The sequence below is a fragment of the Bufo bufo genome, chromosome 2, assembly GCF_905171765.1.
Source record: "Bufo bufo chromosome 2, aBufBuf1.1, whole genome shotgun sequence".
NCBI lineage: Eukaryota > Metazoa > Chordata > Amphibia > Anura > Bufonidae > Bufo > Bufo bufo.
The window spans coordinates 319,666,305-319,686,037 of NC_053390.1; positions in this window are offsets into that span (position 1 = coordinate 319,666,305).

Sequence of the window (19,733 nt, forward strand, 5' to 3'; positions counted from 1 at the left end):
GAGAGAAAAGTCTGAGTGCACTCAGACTTTTCTCTCTCATCTAACTTTTACAAGTCAGTCCCATCAGACTCCCGGTCCAGACTAGCCTGGTGCCTGCCACAGTAGTGCCTCTGCCACCACCAGACCTGAGCCCTGAGCCCGCCCACAGTGGAACTGGAACCATCTACTGCGAGTACAGCAACCTTCAATAAGGAGCAGAACTTAGGGAAGTTTCACACTTGCAGCAGGACAGATCCGACAGGCTGTTCGGCCTGTTGGATCCGTCCTGCTGCTATTTCGCCTTGCCCCCACTCCATCCCCATTGACTATAATGGGAACGGGGACGGAGCTCCGATGCAGCGCTGCAGTGTGCGGTGAAAGGCTGGCGGCCGAAAAGTACTGCAAGTCTGACTTTTTCATCCGGTGGCCTCTCACCGCGCAGTGCTGTGCTGCACAGGAGCTCCGCCCCCATCCCCATTATAGTCAATGGGGACGGAGCAGCGGTCCAGCGAAATAGCGGCAGGACGGATCCGACAGGGTGAACAGCCTGCCGGATCCGTCCTGCCGCAAGTGTAAAAGTACCTTTATGTCTGTCATATAAGAGTGTGCCCCCCAAAAGAAGGAAGGGGCGCCCTCCTTATCACTGCTGGCATCTCTTTTTAACTTCAGATCATCAGACTCTCACTTACTAATTACAGCACACACCCCTGTAGTGTCCACCATCAGACAGGGGAGGGAAGAAAAGAAACCCCAGAACTAGAGTGTCAGTGTGCCCCCCAATGTGTTGGGGGGCACACTCTAGTTCTGGGGTTTCTTCCCTCCCCTGTCTGATGGTGGACACTACAGGGGTGTGTGCTGTAATTAGTGAGAGTCTGATGATCTGAATTCTGAAGTTAAAAAGAGCTGCCTGCAGACCTGCAAGGATAAGGAGGGCGCCCCTTGCTTCTCTTGGGCCCCAAGAGAATCCTGAGGACTTGGGGGCCCCACTCTGAGTCTGCAGGCAGCTCTTTTTAACTTAAGAATTTAGATTATCTCAGAAATCATAAGTTCTCAATAATCTCACTTCCTTAAATTTCAAATGAATCGCATCACTTACTTTTACAGTCACTGTAGTGACACAGACAGCAGGCACAGACTGGAGTGGCACGGCAGGACTGTCACTGGACTGGAGACTGGAGACCACTGACTCCACTGAGGACTGGACTGGAGTGACTGTGACGAGGTTCCTCTCTCTCACTCTGAGTCTGAGCTGCGCCTGCTCTGCTCTGCACAGCCTCAGACTGGATTCGGGCAGTCAGATTATAGATAGCGATAGTCCCTCCACAACAGGTACACCCCCCCCCCCCCCCCCCGAGTCTGCCTCATCCCTCTAGTTACTAGGAGGAAATCTTTCCTGCGCTGCGGCGCTGGTGCCAGCCTGGCTCCGCCTCCGCTCCGTCCCTCAGGTACGCCCCCGTTCCGGCCCCCTCCACCGCCTACCTCATGTTCTGCTTGTGCGGCAGTGCGCCCCGGGCCCGCCTGCTCCAGTCCTACTCCTCCTTGGCTCCCCCCCAGCCAGGCCCGAGCCGCGGACCGCCCGCGCCCTACCCACTACATTGGGCGGGCGGTCGGGCCTGGCTGCCTGTGTGTGTTAATAAAAAAAAAAAATAATAATAATTAATGCGGTCCGGACGGGCCCCCAGTGTCGTAGGGCCCCATAGCCACTGCTATGGTTGCTATGCTGATCCCTACGCCACTGAGCAGATGGTTGACAGCGGGTTGAATAGCAGCAGATGTTAATGGTCACTTTTTGGGGAGCAGATGGTGATGGTATATTCTCTAATGTTGGCAGCAGATGATACACAGCAGGTAAGTAATAGCAGCAGGTAGGTGATATCAGGATGTTGGCAGCAGAGGCAGGAGCTTGTACAGCAGCACGGATGATGGGTGGAGTTTAGCAGCAGATGTGGTTGTAGCAGCAGAAGATGAGGTAGTGATGGAGATGGTAATGCTGATAGCAGCAGAGGATGATGAGGCTGCAGGATCTGGACTATAGAACAGCAGTGCGGAGATGAGGGGCTGTCATTTTACCCAGGAAGATGGTGGTGATGGTTTTTGCTGGTGGTGGTGGTGGTGCCTATTTTCAGTATGTTGGTGGTGATGTTGGTCATTTAATAGCAGCTGCTGGCGGCACCATATTTTCAATAGCAGCAGCTTCTTTTATTTGCTAGAATGTAAGAATGATGTAAAATGATCAGAACATATGAGGAGCAGCGCACACACGGGGGTCCTGCTCTGTCCCCCCTTTTTAGGATGTAATTACATGATGACTCATATAAATATCTCATAACTCTGTTTTGAAGAAAAAAAAGAAAATGAAAGGAAATAAATGTAGAAATAATAATTCCATGGTCAGGGGAGAAGCTAAAGGCTCATAGGCCCTGGCACAAGATTTCATCCTTGGGCCCCCCTTCCCTCAGTGCTTTGTGGGCAGGGAAGCACATTGCCTTTCTGCTGCCTGAGGCAAAATCCTTGACTTAACCCCTTCTCTCCAGCCCGAGGTGTAACTTGACCAGCATGCAGTGTCTGTAATACTTGTGTCTTCTTATGTGGCATAAGGGTCTTTGGGCTGCTGCTACTTCTGTACCCCCTATAGCTACACCCCTGTCCATGGGGGAGATTTACTAACCTGAATGCCCAAGAATTCTGCTGTAATTTGCATACAGGGATATGACAATGATAACGGGGTGTGACAGTGATTCAGAAGAGTGAGTGATACAGGGGCGTGACAGTGATAAAGGGGTGTAAGAGTGATAAAGGGGTGTAAGAGTGATAAAGGACAGTGACAGTGGGGCGTGACAGTGATACAGGGGTGTGACAGTGATAAAGGGGTGTAAGAGTGATAAAGGACAGTGACAGTGATAGAGGGGTGTGACAGTGATAGAGGGGTGTGACAGTGATAAAGGGGTGTAAGAGTGATAAAGGACAGTGACAGTGATAGAGGGGTGTGACAGTGATACAGGGGTGTAAGAGTGATAAAGGACAGTGACAGTTATACAGAGGAGTGAGTGATACAGGGGCGTGACAGTGATAAAGGGGTGTAAGAGTGATAAAGGACAGTGACAGTAATAGAGGGGTGTGACAGTGATACAGGGGTGTAAGAGTGATAAAGGACAGTGACAGTAATAGAGGGGTGTGACAGTGATAAAGGGGTGTAAGAGTGATAAAGGACAGTGACAGTAATAGAGGGGTGTGACAGTGATAAAGGGGTGTAAGAGTGATAAAGGACAGTGACAGTGATAGAGGGGTGTGACAGTGATACAGGGGTGTAAGAGTGATAAAGGACAGTGACAGTTATACAGAGGAGTGAGTGATACAGGGGTGTGACAGTGATACAGGGGTGTAAGAGTGATAAAGGACAGTGACAGTAATAGAGGGGTGTGACAGTGATACAGGGGTGTGACAGTGATACAGGCGTGTGACAGTGATAAAGGACAGTGACAGTGATAGAGGGGTGTGACAGTGATACAGGGGTGTGACAGTGATACAGGCGTGTGACAGTGATACAGGCGTGTGACAGTGATAAAGGACAGTGGCAGTGATACAGGGGTGTGACAGTGATAAAGGGGTGTAAGAGTGATAAAGGACAGTGACAGTGATACAGGGGTGTGACAGTGATAAAGGGGTGTAAGAGTGATAAAGGACAGTGACAGTGATACAGGGGCGTGACATTGATACAAGGGGTGTGACAGTGATAAAGTACAGTGACAGTGATACAGGGGTTTAACATTAATACAGGGGAGTAACAGTGATACAGGGGCGTGACAGTGATACAGGGGTGTGACAGTGATACAGGGGTAGGGTTGACACCTGGCCCAGTCTGTATTTTACTCTGTCGGTATTTTATTTACTGGCCGATTTGAATTCTGAATATTCTCTCTTCACTGCTCTGATTTCATATATGGAGTGCAATGATGATTAAGTGGTGGGGGGGGAGGTATCCTCAAGCACTCTCAATATTCTTGGATACCCTATTGAATTAAATTATTATGCAGTCTTTATTTTTAAATTGTCTCTATCAGGTTTTTAACCCACAACCTTGTGTATTGAAAGCAGAGACTCTAACCACTGAGCTATAGAGTTCAATGCTATTTTTAGGAAGATTTTCTCTGACTAAAAACCTTGATAGGTATATAATACTGAGGTCTTTAGCCAAAGTATATCTTCCTATTAGGGGTTATGAAACTTGTTAATGCTTCTTTTACTGGTAAAAGGTGAATTGCATTATGTATTCTGTTACCACGGATCATAACGCAATTCTATGACGGAATGCATAACTGAATGCCTTATAGAAGTCTATGGGCTGCAAAAAAGAGGACTCCCCTGCATAACAGAAATGGAATGGATCAGCAGCAATGGATAGCAGCTGAGGATTATGAGTCTGCAGGATCTGGACTATAGCGCAGCAGTAAGGAGATGGGGATCTGTCATTTTACCCAGAAAGGTGGTGGTCTAAGATTTTTGCTGGGGGTTACTTTCAACATGTTGGTGGACAGGGGCAGACTGGGAACTTAAAGTGGCCCTGGAAAAATAAAAGTGGCCCAGTTTTGTAGTCGGGTCCAAATTGATGGAAGCAGAGCTAGCCACACCATATTGTGGCATATTATACCACTCCAACAGCGCCAAATAACACAGTCCATCATAACATACTGCCAGCAGCACAAAAAGCCTCCCCAAAAACCTCCACTGGCCTGCCGTGAGGAGGGCCCAGGCGGCCCCCTGGACATCGGCCCACTGGGAAATTTCCCTGTAAGGTCTAGGGCAAATCGGACCCTTGCCTTCTGGGGATCTCGGATACTCACTTTTAGATGTTTTTTCTGCAGCGGAGAATGGAGGGAAATCTAAAATACAAAGAAATGAGATTTTCATGAGAACAGCGGCATCTTCTGGTAACACTGATGTGATTAGTACATAGGCCTTATACAGGGGCAGAGGATGGGTGGGATGGAGATGCTGGTAGTGCGGTCAGAGAGGCTGTGACACATAGGAGATGATTCCACCTATCATCCCTTCCTATGGGAAGTATAAGGACTACACCATTTTTTGGAGATTTAGAGGGATACTCATTCAGTCGCCGCTTTTATGTAGCGCATTATATAAAGATAAGCGGAAAAGCCCTGAGCAGTGAGGGAAGATTACATATAAAACCTCTAAAGATTGTGTTATTATAAGTGGATTATATGTATCATTATGTGATTTATTGCTGTGGGAATAAGAGGACGACACCCAGGGAAGACTGCAGAAGCGGACAGAGTCACACATAACTTAAGCGGTTCTCCCAAGAGCGACGCTTATCTCCTGTCTTCTTCATCCCTACTCTCCTGCTTCAGAGAAGTAAAACCCAATAAATTACACATTTACTGTGACCTCAAGTAGAAGTCATATATGAGAAGAACGAAGAGTCTGTGCCTTATACTATACTAGGAGACTGTTTACTTCTACCAGTCCTTCCAGTGATAAGCCGATCACTAAGAAAGTGACTGGAGGACAGAGAGGCTGACAGCAGCTCCATTTTTAGGATAAGTATGTGACCGCTGGCAGCCCATCGCCTTCCTGTGTCTTCCTAGATCTTGTGCCCCCCATCTCTGCTCTAAAAGAAGTAATAAGACGTCCTGAAGATAAGATGAAGAATCCTAAGCCAGAAAGATCCTTATATTACTCATATTGTTCCTCATCCACCTCCTGAAGCTCTTTCCTGGTCTTCTCGAAATCCAGAGAGAAGAACAGAAGAAAATATATCTGATGACATTATAATACTGCCGACCCCTGTTTCTGTATTGTTAGACTGCAGAGGGATAGCCTTAAAACTTAACCTTTAATAGATACTCATATTAAGATAAGCCCATTGCATAATCATCAATTAATAAAAACATACATGCGTAAAGTGACCACGCATAGTTAAAATGGCGCAAAGTGCAAAGAAAGTTTCCAGATATATTGGGAGGAGAAATTTGAGAGAAGTAAGGAGTACAAATATAGAGGGAGACAGATACTGGGTCTCATCCCCTAGGTACCCCTACAAAACTCCAAATTTCAAATCTCTCTAAGTGGCCCTAGTAGTCCATCTTATAGTGGCGATGAATGCCCAGCTTTGTCAGGGGGAACACAAAACAGGGGTACACTTATATCATTTTAAAGACTCGTCCTGACGCGTTTCAATGGTGATTAGCCAAATCATCAGGGGACAGATGTATCAACAATGGTACCCAAAATGTCCAATGGCCATGGTCAAGTTTGGGCTTAAAAATCTATAGATAGGAGGTCATAAATTAGCTGTGATCAAGCGCTGAATACATAATACTTAGATCTCCATGTGCTGATGTCCATGGCCTGGCTGAGATCCCATCCTGCGTGTGGCAGAGACCCCTGTTCCTGGGACCCTCTGTGTACAGTACAGTCTGCGTCATGACTGGCACCACCACCGGCTTCATATCCCACATTACCCGTATACACCCTTCTCTATAAAGTCAGTATATACTCCTGTTATTATATCTCTGCACTTACACAATGTCCTCCTGATTTGTCTTGTCCTCTGCTTGTTCCTCTTCACATTTCTCACTATTAGGGCTCATGCACACGACCGTCTGCAGCCCGTGGCCGTATTGCAGCCCGCATACGGCGGGTCCGCAATACACAGGGCCCTGGCTGTGTGCAGCCCACATCACGGATGTGGACCCATTCACTTGAATGGGTCCGCAATTACAGAGATGTGGTGCGGAAAGGAGACACGGAACCCAACGGAAGCATTACGGAGTGCTTCCATGGTGTTTATAGCCGTGCCTCCACACCGCAAAAAAGTAGTGCATGCACTACTTTTTTGCGGTGCGGACCTGCGGATTGGTCCGCAATTCGCATGTGGCTGAACCACAGTTGGTGCACGTGCAGCACGGGCACGGGCCACACACGTTCGTGTGCATGAGCCCTTAGAAAGATCACATCGACCATTACATATATAAAAGCAAACAGAGATTTCTCCCGACAACAAATCATCGAAATAATCCTCTGCTGAGTAAACGGCTGGTGTTGATTTGAACTCATTTAAAGGGATTGTCTTCATGATAAAGCTCCTTTAATGAGTTTGACACCAGGTTCGACGAGTTCGGCCGAACTTGAAAAAAAAGTTTGGGTTCGGGACCCGAACTTGACCCCGAACTCGAACCCCATTGAAGTCAATGGGGACCCAAACTTTTGGGCACTAAAATGGCTCTAAAATAGTCCTGGAAAGGGCTAGAGGGCTGCAAAAGGCATCAAAATGTGCTCAAGAGCATAGCAACTGTTCTGCAAACAAATGTGGATAGGGAAATGACTTAAAATAACATAAAATACAGAAACATTAAAAATAACAATCTGGATCTAGGAGTAGGAGGTTGAGGAGGCGGTGGATGTGGTGGTGTCGGTGGAAGCGGCGGTGAAGGAGGAATAGGTAGCCAACACTGATTTGTGTTATTTTTTATTTTTAAATTGGACATATAAAAAAATAAAACAAAGAATAAGTGCACTTGAGTACAAGAATAGATGGTTGAGGCTGGTATAAATGTCTATTCTGCACAAGGTACGGACAAGTCCTGTGGGATCCATGCCTGGTTCATTTTAATAAACGTAAGCTTGTCCACATTGGCTGTGGCCTGTGATAATGCTCTCTGCCGTGCTAAACACACGTTCACACTATACACTGGCTGTAGGGCAGGTCAGCACCTCCAAGGCTGACAAAGCTTTTCCACATTTTGGCCATGCTAACCCTGCCTTCTCAGGTGCTGGTGGTGCCCCAGCTGCGTTGGCGACCTCTACCTCCTCCTCTGCCTTCGCCTTGTGCTTCCACTGTGCCCCCGCTGTCAGGTGGGAATGCTATCATCAGCGTGCGCTTGTAGTCGCGCATCTTCCGATCAGTAACAGATGTTTTCACTAAATTTAGTTCCCTGTCAGCAATGCAAAGCAGGGGTTTATTCACGGCAAAAGGGGGTTCATGTCACCCAGCAATAGAACAGAGGATTTTGAGAGATTTAGGCCCCTGTCAGCAATGCAAAGCAGGGGTTCATTCACGGCAAAAGGGGGTTCATGTCACCCAGCAATAGAACAGAGGATTTTGAGAGATTTAGGCCCCTGTCACCCAGGCACAGCAGGGGTTCATTCACGGCAAAAGGGGGTTCATGTCACCCAGCCATAGAACAGAGGATTTTGAGAGAACGAGGCCCCTGTCACCCAGGCACAGCAGGGGTTCATTCACGGCAAAAGTGGGTTCTTGTCACCCAGCAATAGAACAGAGGATTTTAAGAGAACGAGGCCCATGTCACCCAGGCACAGCAGGGGTTCATTCACGGCAAAAGTGGGTTCATGTCACCCAGCAATAGAACAGAGGATTTTAAGAGAACGAGGCCCCTGTCACCCAGGCACAGCAGGGGTTCATTCACGGCAAAAGGGGGTTTATGTCACCCAGCAATAGAACAGAGGATTTTGAGAGATTTAGGCCCATGTCACCCAGGCACAGCAGGGGTTTGTATACGCCAAAAATTTTAAAATGTCACCCGACTATTGAAAATAAGAATTTTTTTCAATTTAGGGCACTAAAATTGTCACTTTTTTGCATTAAAATGGCTATAAAATAGTCCTTGAAAAGGCTAGAGGGATGTGAAAGGCAGTCAAATGTGCTTAAGCGCATTGCAACTGCTCTGCAAACAAATGTGGATAGGGAAATAACTTAAAATAAAATAACTAAAAATTAACCTGCAACTCAGAGAAGGAGGTGGATATGGAGTCGGAGGTTGAGGAGGCAGTGAATGTGGTGTTGTAGGTGGAGGCAGCAATGGATGAGGAGGAGGTAGCCAACAATGTTTTTTTTTTTTTTTTTCTATTGGTGTAGGTAGCCCCCAAAATATTGGGACAAAAAAAAAAAAAAAGAAAACAAAGAATCATTGCTCTTAAACTGAGTACAAGAATGTATGTTTGATGGTGGTATAAATGTCTATTCTGCACAAGGTACAGACAAGTCTTGTGGGATCCAAGCCTGGTTCATTTGAATGAATGTGAGCTTGTCCACGTTGGCTGTGGACAGGCGGCTGCGCTTGTCTGTGATGACGCCCCCTGCCGTGCTAAACACACGTTTAGATAATACACTGGCTGCAGGGCAGGCCAGCACCTCCAAGGCATAAAGGGCAAGCTCAGGCCATGTGCCCAATTTGGAGACCCAAAAGTTGAAGGGGGCAGACACGTCATTCAGTACATGTAGGCGTGTGCACACATACTGCTCCACCATGTTGGTGAAATGCTGCCTCCTGCAAAGACGTTCCATATCGGCTGGTGGTGCTGGTTGTTTTGGCGTGCTGACAAAGCTTTTCCACATTTCGGCCATGCTAAGCCTGCTTTCTGAGGTGCTGGTGGTGCCCCAGCTGCGTTGGCGACCTCTTCCTCGTCCTCTGCCTTTGCCTTGTGCTTCCACTGTGCCCCTGCTGTCAGGTGGGAATGCCACCAGCAGCGCGTCTACCAGCGCGCGCTTGTATTCACGCATCTTACGATCATGCTCCAGTGACGGAATTAAGGACGGTATGTTGTCCTTGTAACGGGGATCCAGCAGCGTGACCACCCAGTAATCAGCACAAGTTAGAATGTGGGCAACTCGGCGGTCGTTGCGGAGACAATGCAGCATGTAATAGCTCATGTGTGCCAGGCTGCCCAGAGGCAACGAAAAGCTGTCCTCTGTGGGAGGTGTATCGTCTGTGTCCTCTGTATCCCCCCATCCACGCAGCAGTGATGGCCATGAGCTGGTCTGGGTGCCATCCTGCTCTGAACATGGTTCCTCCTCCTGCATCTCCTCCTCCTCATCCTCCACCTCCTCATCCTTCAGAACTGTGCCCTGGCTGGACAATTGTGTACCTTGGGTTTGTGGGTGCAGGAACCCACCCTCGGAGCAACTTTGGAATGACTGGCCGGAAACCCTACGAAATTATCCCTCTTCCTCCTCCTCTTGTGCCACATCCTCTTCCATCATCGCCATCGTCGTTTTTTCAAGGAGGCATAGAAGTGGGATAGTAACGCTGAGAACGGCGTTATCGGCACTGGCGATGTTGGTGGAGTACTCGAAACAGTGCAACAAGGAACACAAGTCTCGCATGGAGGCCCAGTCATTGGTGGGGATGTGGTGCTGTTCCACGAAGTTACTCACCCATGCGTGCTGCAGCTGAAACTCGACTATCGCCTGCTGCTGCTCGCACAGTCTGGCCAGCATGTGCAAGGTGGAGTTCCACCTTGTGGGCACGTCTCATATGAGGCGGTGAGCGGGAAGGCCGAAGTTACGCTGCAGCGCTGATAGGCGAGCAGCAGCAGGGTGAGAACGCCGAAAGCGCACACAGACGGCCCGCACTTTATGCAGCAGCTCTGACATGTCGGGGTAATTTTTAAGGAATCTCTGCACCACCAAATTCAGCACATACGCCAGGCAAGGGATGTGCGTCAAACCGGCTAGTCCCAGAGCTGCTACGAGATTTCGCCCATTATCGCACACCACCAGGCCGGGCTTGAGGCTGACTGGCACAAACCACTCATCGGTCTGTTTTTTAAGGCCCGTCCACAGCTCCTGCGTGTCCCCCAAACAGATAAGTTTTAAAACTTCCTGCTGTCGTTTACCCCTGGCTGTGCTGAAGTTGGTGGTGAAGGTGTTACGCTGACTGGATGAGGAGCTGGTAGAGGATGAGGAAGCAGAGTAGGAGGAGGAAGCAACAGGAGGCAAACTGAAGCGCCCTGCAATCCTCGGTGGTGGAAGAACATGCGCCAAACTGCTATCCGCCTCAGGCCCAGCCACCACTGCATTTACCCAGTGTGCTGTTATGGAGATATAACGGCCCTGACCATGCTTACTGGTCCACGTATCCGTAGTCAGGTGCACCTTGCCACAGATGGCGTTGCGCAGTGCACACCTGATTTTGTCCCCTACTCGGTTGTGCAGGGAAGGGATGGCTCGCCTTGAAAAGTAGTGGCGGCTGGGCACGACGTACTGTGGGACAGCCACCGCCATAAGGCCTTTAAAACTATCCGTCTCCACCAGACGGAATGACAGCATTTCAAAGGCCAGTAATTTAGAAATGCTGGCATTCAGGGCTAGGGATCGCAAGTGGGTAGGGGGGGTACTTCCTCTTCCTGTCCAGCGTTTGGGATATGGAGAGCTGAACGCTTCCGTAAGACATTGTGGAGATGCTTGGTGACCCAGGTGTTGGTGTTGCTAGCAGATCCTCTGTTTGCGGGTGCCAGGTGGCACTGACACTCCAGAGGTGGATGAAGAGGCCGCGACTGCAGCAGAAGAGGAAGCTTGGTTTTTGAGGTGTCTACTCCACTACAGCTTGTGCTTTGCACTTAAATGCCTGGTCATGCAGGTTGTGCTCAGGTTAAGAATGTTTATGCCTCGCTTCAGGCTCTGATTGCACAGCGTGCAAAACACTCATGTCTTGTCGTCGGCACATTGTCTGAAGAACTGCTACGCCAGGGAACTCCTTGGAGCTGGCTTTGGTGTGCTCGGTCCCTTGCTGCGGTGGGCAGTGGGAAGCGTACTGTCTAGAGCAGTGTTTGCCAACCAGTGTGCCTCCAGCTGTTGCAAAACTACAACTCCCAGCATGCCCGGACAGCCTTTGGCTGTGCGGGCATGCTGGGAGTTGTAGTTTTGCAACAGCTGGAGGCACACTGGTTGGGAAACACTGGTCTAGAGGACGGCCGCTCCGCTTTTGCACCCTACTTCCTCTTCTGCTGTGCTGGTGGCTCTATGCGACCACCGCCACTTCCTCCGAACTACATCGGTCACTCGCATGACCTTGATTCCATGTGGGGTCGAGGACCTCATAGTCCTCCACATCATCTTCCACCCAGTCTTCACCCCTGACGTCCTTGTCGGTCTGCACACTTTAGAAAGTCCCAGCAGTTGGCACCTGTGTTTTGTCATCATCCGAGACGTGCTGCGATGGTCCTCCCATGTACTCATCTTGAAAAATAAGTGTTTGGGCATCGGTGCACTCAATCTCTTCCACTTCTGGGGCAGGGCTAGGTGGATGGCCCTGGGAAACCCTGCTAACAGAGTCATCAAAAAGCAGAAGAGACTGCTACATGACTTGGGGCTCGAAATGCCTGGCTGATTTGCAAGGGGGTGAGGTGAAAGACTGATGGACATCGGCTGCAGGTGCCAACTGTGGTCTTTCAGCATGAGACTGGGTGGGAGACAATGTGAAGGAACTGGATCCACTGTCAGCAACCCAATCTACTATCGCCTGTACTTGTTCAGGCCTCACCATTCGTAGAGCAGCATTAGGCCCGACCAAATACCGCTGCAGGTTTTGTCGCCTACTCGCACCTGAGGAAGGGGTTTCACTTGTGCGTGTAGCTGGCACAGATCGACCATGTCCTCTCCCTGCAACAGGAGCTCCACCAGCAGCACCACCACAACCTGGGCCACGTCCCTTATTTGACGCTCTCCCCATATTTTTTAAATTTAGGATCTTGCCCTAAATGGGTGTTTAATTAATAGTAGAATAGAACGATAGTATGTAAAGGGTGTATCTCACACGGCCTGAACCAGACTAGGCCTCAATTAAAGATTTTTTTGCCCAAAATGGCTGTATTTCAAATGCCTAATTCAGACCCCTGTATGTAGTGGTAGTATCTCATAGGGCCTGCACCTCTGGAGGTCTGCAGTAAATATATCTTTGCACAAAAAGGCTGTATTTCAAATTGCTGTATTTCAAATGCCTAATTCAAACCCCTGTATGTATAGGGGGATCACACACGCCCTGAATCAGTGTAGACCTGCAGTAAATATATCTTTGCACAAAATGGCTGTATTTCAAATGGCTGTATTTCAAATGCCTAATTCAAACCCCTGTATGTATAGGGGGGATCACACATGCCCTGAATCAGTGTAGGCCTGAAGTAAAGATTTCTTTGCACAAAATGGCTGTATTTCAAATGGCTGTATTTCAAATGCCTAATTCAAACCCCGGTATGTATAGGGGGGATCACACACGCCTCACCTAGGTACTGTGCCCTTAATATTGCCCTCTAGTGTTGAGGAATGTTTTTTGCAATTATTCTCAAATTCATCTACGGTAGTAACCAGTTTGCATGTGAAGAATGGAAGCAAAAATACCCACTCCTCATAAAAACTCCCCGCCCTGGTGCAGGTATACATATTTATCCTGGTAACTATACCTGCCACAGAGGGGGAGATCAAGGAAGATCCCTGGGTAATTTCACTGAAGGATACTGTGCAACTTACAGTGAAACAGATACCTCCCTCACACAGAATCAAGTATACTCGATTGGAGATGTATATTGGATCTGTGGGGATGGAAAGATAAGATCTAGACTAGAGGGTTCCTGGAAAGGTGAATGTGCTCTTGCTAAAGCCATAATGAATATACACATATTTAGTGAACAAGAGACCCCTAGTGTAGGAAGAGTGACAAGGACCAAAAGATCCCTCCCATGGGTAGTTTTGATCCTCATGTGTATATAGACGCAATAGGCGTCCCAAGAGGGGTCCCTGATGAATTCAAGGCCAGAGGTTAGTTGGCAGCAGGATTTGAATCCATAATTCCTCACATAACAATCAACAAAAATGTAGACTGGATCAACTATATTTACTGTAATCAACAAAGGTTTGTAAACTACACCAGGGATGCGTTACAGGGTGTAGCAGAACAGTTACAGACATTTCAAAACCGCATAGTACTCGATATGATACTTGCAGAAAGAGGTGGTGTCTGTAAGGTATTGACGGACCCCTCATCCTGCTGCACGTTCATTGCCAACAACACCGGCCCTAATGGTAAGGTCACACTGGCAATAAAGAAACTCGAGGATTTATCAATCGAGCTCAAAAGAAACTCAGGTATCGATAACCCTTGGGATCAGTATTTTGGCTGGTTCACTAACTGGAAACAGGCACTTGTACAGTTGGGAATCATTATCCTAATAATTATTATAGTAATAGCATTAGTTGCAACATGTATTATACCATGTGTACGGAAACTGATAATGAAAGGAGTATCAAATATGTCATTTTATGAGACTCTGCTGCCTAATCCTGAAGACAACTCACATGAAGGATATAGAAAATATCTGGCGGTATACAGGGAAAAGGGCAAGGGTAAGAACCATATTATCTAAGAAATTTGGTTCTAAGAGGGGATTGCAGAGAAATGTGACTCCATCTTGTCTTCTCTAAATATGTAAAGAATTGTTATAACATCTCACCCACGCACTGTTTCACCTTCCCCCGCTGTGAGTTTAGCTTCGCTTATCTGTCCCAGGACAGATTCTGGGAATATCCTAGAACTAACATTCTTGCCTTATTCAGGGTCATTTGGCACAACTGCGTACATTCTTATATGTGAGTAATTAAAACCTATTCTTCTTATTACTGCACGTCCACATACCATAAAAGGATGTTCCGGAGAAATATGGAGAGGAACAAGCAGAGGACCTGCCGAACCTGAACATCCAGGTGTCCGCTCAACTCTACTAAAGAGTTAACAAAGTTTGTAAAATTAGTTTTGAGTAACTTGAGAGGTGTAGTTTATACAATCGGGTCATTTATTGGGGGTTTTCACTATGTAAGCCCCACAAAGTAACTTCAGACCTAAACTGGTCCTTAAAAAGTGGGTTTTGGAAATTTTCTTAAAAATTTTAAGAATTGCTTCTAAAATTCTAAGCCTTCTAACGGCCTAAAAAATAAAATGACATTTACAAAATGATGCCAACATAAAGAAGACATATGGGGAATGTTAAGTAACAAATATATTGTGAGGTATCACTTTCTGTTTTAAAAGCAGAGAAACAGAAATTTAGAAAATTGCAAAATTTTCTAAATTCTTTGTTAATTTTTTATTATTTTATAAAAAAAGGTGAAATATAGCGACTGAAATTTACCACTGTCATAAAGTATAATGTGTCACAAGAAAACAATCTCAGAATGGCTTGGATAAGTAAAAGCGTTCCAAAGTTATTACCACATAAAGTGACACATGTCAGATTTGCAAAATTAGGCTTGGTCAGGAAGGGGATAAATGGCCCGGTCTGGAAGTGGTTAAAATCAGCCTATAGGACAGACAGGCTCATCAGCGGTGCAAGACTAACTGGAGTCAGCCCACCGCCAGCTCTAGCTTTGTACAAAATGTATTTGCCAAGAATCTTAAATTTACAAAATAAGCGTATCATTAGCAACAGAATATCTTATATAACTATGGCATGATTGTACTCTACTTGGTTTGCAGAGTGTTGTTGCATTGTGTTTCTAACCATGGTGACGTGCACCTGCGCATTGGGATGGGCTGACTGTCCCCCTTTTTCTTGCAGTAAAACATATTGACTCAAATTTACCATTAACATGATGTACAATGTGTCATTAGAAAACAATCTCGTAATAGCCTTGATAAGTGAAAGCATTCCAAAGTTATTACCGCATAAAGTGATATATGTCAAATTTGCAAATGGAAAAAGGCCTGGTCTGGAAGTAGTTAAATATCAGATATAAGGGTCTGTCTGTGACATTACTTAATTCTCTTAGAATATGGAGTGTATGCCACCTGGACCTGGTGATTTTGTCTATTTAAATCTTTTTAAGATGACCCTGCACTTCTTCCTGGGTCAGACAGGCCACATTTATAGAAGAATTTAATTTGACACTCTTCTTATCAACACGTAGGTTTAAACTTTTTACCATTTATTTTATTGAAGAATATTTTGGGGTTAGAGTTAACCCTTAAAGGTTTAAACCTTGCCACCTCATCTGCCTCCTACCCAGTATAATGCTCCCTTATCTGCCTCCTACTCAGTATAATGCTCATTTATCTGCCTCCTACCCAGTATAAAACTCCCTTATCTGCCTCCTACCCAGTATAATGCCCCCTTATCTAACAACTACCCAGTATAATGCCTTCTTATCTTTCTCCTACCCAGTATAATACTCCCTTATCTGCCTCCTACCCAGTATAATGCCCCCTTATCTAACACCTACCCAGTATAATGCCTTCTTATCTTTCTCCTACCCAGTATAATACTCCCTTATCTGCCTCCTACCCAGTATAATGCCTCTTTATCTGCCACCTGCCCAGTATAATGCTCCCTTGTCTGCCTCCTACCCAGTATAATACTCCCTTATCTCCCTTCTACCCAGTATAATACTCCCTTATCTGCCTCCTACCCAGTATAATACTTCCTTATCTGCCTCCTACCCAGTAAAATACTTCCTTATCTGCCTCCTACCCAGTATAATGCGCCCTTATCTACCCCCTACCCAGTATACTACTCCCTTTTCTGCCTGCTAACCAGTATAATACCCCCTTATCTGCCTCCTACTTAGTATATTGTCCTCTTATCTGCCTCCTACCCAATATAATGCTTCCTTATCTGCCTCCTACCCAGTATAATGTGCCCTTATCTGCCTCCTACCCAGTATAATGTCCCCTTATCTGCCTCCTACCCAGTATAATGTGCCCTTATCTGCCTCCTACCCAATATAATGCTTCCTTATCTGCCTCCTACCCAGTATAATGTGCCCTTATCTGCCTCCTACCCAGTATAATGTCCCCTTATCTGCCTCCTACCCGGCTTCAAAGTGATTCAATAATTTTTTATATGAAGATTCATTTTTGTAGATTTATTACAAATATCATCTTGGAATTACAGCTATGTCAAGTAGGGGCGGAGGAAACAGTGGAAGAGGCAGAAATTCCTCCTATTATTCTCCTGGATTCCCACACATTAGTAAAGCCCATACACCCCACAATTATAAAAAGTAACACAACAAGACGACGAGAGCCTTAAAGAGTAAGCTTTATTCATCATCATATGGAAGGGGCTAAATAGGGGTACCCTACATGAAGGAGGGGTTATAGGAGTGCTGGATATGGGGAAGGGGTTTTACGGGGTGATCTATATGGGGAGGGGTCATAGAGGGTGATCTATATGGGGGAGAGGTTAAAAGGGAATGCTTTATATGGGGGAGGGGTTATAGAGGTTAATCTATATGGGGAGGGGTTATAAGGGTGATCTTTATGGAGGGTATAAGAGTGATCTATGTGGGGGAGGGGTTATAAAGGTAATCTATATGAAGGAGTGGTTATAAGGGAATGCTTTTATTTGAGTGAGGGGCTATAAGGTTGATCTTTACGGGGGAGGGGTGATTTTATACACCTTTGTTGGCAGCAGGCAGTGATTTTATATTGTACTCTTTTTGGCAGCAGGTGGTGATAGTATATTCTACTCTTTTGTTGGCAGCAGGTGGTGATGGTATATTCTACTCTTGTTGGCAGCAGGTGGTGATGGTATATTCTACTCTTTTGTTTGCTGCAAGCGGTGATGTTATATACTCTTTTGTTGGCAGCAGGTGGTGATGGTATAGACTGCTGGTACTACGAATAAGGGTTTGGGAGGGGGAAGGGAAAGGGGGGGGAGCAACCCTTTTGGGCCCCCTCCAAACTCAAACCCCCCCAACAAAGGACTCGGACAACTTATTTTCCAAAAACCAATACTTTACTGGGTGATGATCGGCCACAGCTATTTTCTTTAACAAAACGGCATCAAAACACCACCTCCTCCACGAACCATTCCTCCGGTGCGGTATACCACCCTGGGTCCCCCCAGGGTGTACGTACGCCAATCACTCTTCACCATGAATTTTCCTTTCAAATGCCGCCAGCTGTGACTTCAAATTCCAACATCTCAACCGAACCTCCAAAAAGAAAAAACATAATGAACCAAACTGGTCTTGAAACCACATATCATCAATAAGACCATCCTCCATGCTGCCCTCAAATTATTTCCTCCATATATTCCCTTTTTTTTGGAAACGTGTATAAAACTAAAATTCTGACACAAAGGGCGGGCGGGCAACTCAGCTTCCCCTGGCAAGAGGAAGTCCCTAAGACTATCCTCCCCTATATATGCCCTCCTATATTACCCGCCCCTCCTGCTCTCTCACTCCCTCCTTACTCCACCCTCCACACTTCCTACTCCTTTTAACCCCTTCTAATCTTCCCTCTTCACCACTAAAAGGGGGGGGGGGCCTATTCTTTAACCCCTAAACCCGGGAACCGGGTTTAGGGGTTTCCAAAAACCAATACTTTACTGGGTGATGATCGGCCACAGCTATTTTCTTTAACAAAACGGCATCAAAACACCACCTCCTCCACGAAACATTCCTCCGGTGCAGTATACCACTCTGGGTCCCCCCAGGGTGTACGTACGCCAATCACTCTTCACCATGAATTTTCCTTTCAAATGCCGCCACAGAGGAGGACCGTATCCTAAACGGGGCTCCGACCACCACCAAGCAAACAGAAAGCCTGTTCGATTCCGTCCCGCAGACCGTACAAGAATATATCTAATCCAATGTCTGTGAGGTGCACCCCGTCCGGCCTCATCAAGGATCTATTATCGCCCTCCAACTGCCAGTGCCGAACAACCACTCCTCCTTTAGAACGCACTAAGCGGGACATTCGAGCATTCAATATCCTCCTGCACTTTTCCATAACTCCCCCGTCCCTGGCGCCATGCCATACTACCCTTGGAACCATCTCCGACCACACTATAACCAATTCTTGAAAGAACGCAGGGATGCGTTCCAAATCAGAACTCATTAACGCCATCAACTCCAACATCCTCTGGGAACACAGTTCATTCCCACCCGCATGTAGGACCAGTACCACTGGTCCCACTGAGCGACGACCAATCTCCACCACCTCCGGCAACAACTGGGGCCATCTAAGGCCCCGCAGGCCCCTTGAGTACACCTCAACTTCACTGAATCCCAGGCTGCGATCACCAGGCCTGCATTCCGCCCTCTTTTTTTGCGCTGCCCAGAAGATGTAGGAATGTCCCACCAGCCAGATCACCGGACGAACGACCCCTGAAAAGAAACATAATTAGTAAAACACCAACAATTCTGTTACACATGTAACTACCTTATTTTATTTTTTTTTGTATTCCCTAACTCACCAATAAATCCGGCCTTATGTACCGCGCAAAGCAGGCCGACCTCCAACGACCAATCTGCATAACTTCGGCTTCCGACAGACCTGCCCGTATAATGCGCCCTTATCTACCCCCTACCCAGTATACTACTCCCTTTTCTGCCTGCTAACCAGTATAATACCCCCTTATCTGCCTCCTACCCAGTATATTGTCCTCTTATCTGCCTCCTACCCAATATAATGCTTCCTTATCTGCCTCCTACCCAGTATAATGTGCCCTTATCTGCCTCCTACCCAGTATAATGTCCCCTTATCTGCCTCCTACCCAGTATAATGTGCCCTTATCTGCCTCCTACCCAATATAATGCTTCCTTATCTGCCTCCTACCCAGTATAATGTGCCCTTATCTGCCTCCTACCCAGTATAATGTCCCCTTATCTGCCTCCTACCCGGCTTCAAAGTGATTCAATAATTTTTTATATGAAGATTCATTTTTGTAGATTTATTACAAATATCATCTTGGAATTACAGCTATGTCAAGTAGGGGCGGAGGAAACCGTGGAAGAGGCAGAAATTCCTCCTATTATTCTCCTGGATTCCCACACATTAGTAAAGCCCATACACCCCACAATTATAAAAAGTAACACAACAAGACGACGAGAGCCTTAAAGAGCAAGCTTTATTCATCATCATATGGAAGGGGGTAAATAGGGGTACCCTACATGAAGGAGGGGTTATAGGAGTGCTGGATATGGGGAAGGGGTTTTACGG